Here is a 1,250-nt window from a genome sequence, read left to right on the forward strand (position 1 = left end):
AAATAATTTGATGAACAGCAACATCATTATAGTTGGAGATTTCGACACCCCACTGACAGCACAGGACAGATCCTCCAAACAGAAAATGAACAAAGAAATTATGGACTTAAACATAACTCTAGAACAAATGGGCCTGACTGACATTTACAGGACATTCTACCCAAAAACCACAGAATTTACGTTCTTCTCATCAGCTCACGGGACATTCTCTAACATTGACCATATTCTAGGACACAAAGAATGCCTCAAAAAATTTAAAAAAATAGAAATTATACCATGCCTCTTCTCAGATCACAGTGGAATAAAAATAGATATCAACCCCAGCAGAAACTCTCATCTCTATACAAAGTCAAGGAAATTAAACAACTCCTGCCAAATGATTCCTTGATAAATGATGAAATAAAAATGGAAATAAAAAGATTCTTTGAACTAAATGACAAAGTTGACACAAGTTACCAAAATCTGTGGGAGACAGCCAAAACAGTCCTGAGAGGAAAGTTTATCTCCATAAATACTTATATCCAAAAGTCAAAAAGATCACAAACAGACAACCTAATGAATCGACTCAAAGAACTGGAAAAAGAAGAATAGACCAACCCCAAACCCAGCAGAGGAAGGGAAATTATTAAGATCAAATCAGAGCTTAAAGAAATTGGCAACAGGGAAACTATACGGAAGATTCATAAAACAAAAAGTTGGTTCTTTGAAAAAGTAAACAAAATTGACACGCCCCTGGCTAAACTCATGAAAAACAGAAAAGAAAAAACTCTAATAAGCTCCATCAGGAACAAAAAAGGAGAAGTTACAACCGATGCCGAGGAGATTCAAGATGTAATTTATGAATATTACGAAAACCTTTATGCACACAAACTGGAAAACGTGGAGGAAATGGACAAATTTTTAGAAGCACACAGCCTCTCTAGGCTCAACCAGGAAGAAATAGAATTCCTGAACAGAGCAATATCAAGGACTGAAATTGAAACAGCAATAAAAACATTCCAAAAAAGAAAAGTCCCAGACCAAACGGTTTCACACCCGAATTTTACCACACCTACAAAGAAGAACTGGTGCCCATCCTACAGAAATTATTCCACAACATCGAGAAGGATGGACTCCTCCCCAACACGTTTTATGAAGCCAACATAATGCTGATACCAAAACCAGGAAAGGATCCATCAAAAAAAGAAAACTACAGACCAATATCCCTTATGAATATAGATGCAAAAATTCTCAACAAAATTCTAGCTAAC

At 36.1% G+C, this 1,250-nt stretch overlaps 1 protein-coding gene across 2 annotated transcripts in view; it reads left to right on the plus strand.

Annotated features, from left to right (window-relative positions):
• Window positions 1-1,250, plus strand: part of SNTG1 (syntrophin, gamma 1) — a 362,225-nt gene that overhangs the window by 156,553 nt on the left and 204,422 nt on the right. The gene's annotated exons all lie outside the window — the stretch shown is intronic.

The sequence above is a fragment of the Propithecus coquereli genome, unplaced genomic scaffold (genome assembly GCF_000956105.1).
Source record: "Propithecus coquereli isolate 6110/MARCELLA unplaced genomic scaffold, Pcoq_1.0 Scaffold71, whole genome shotgun sequence".
Lineage (NCBI taxonomy): Eukaryota > Metazoa > Chordata > Mammalia > Primates > Indriidae > Propithecus > Propithecus coquereli.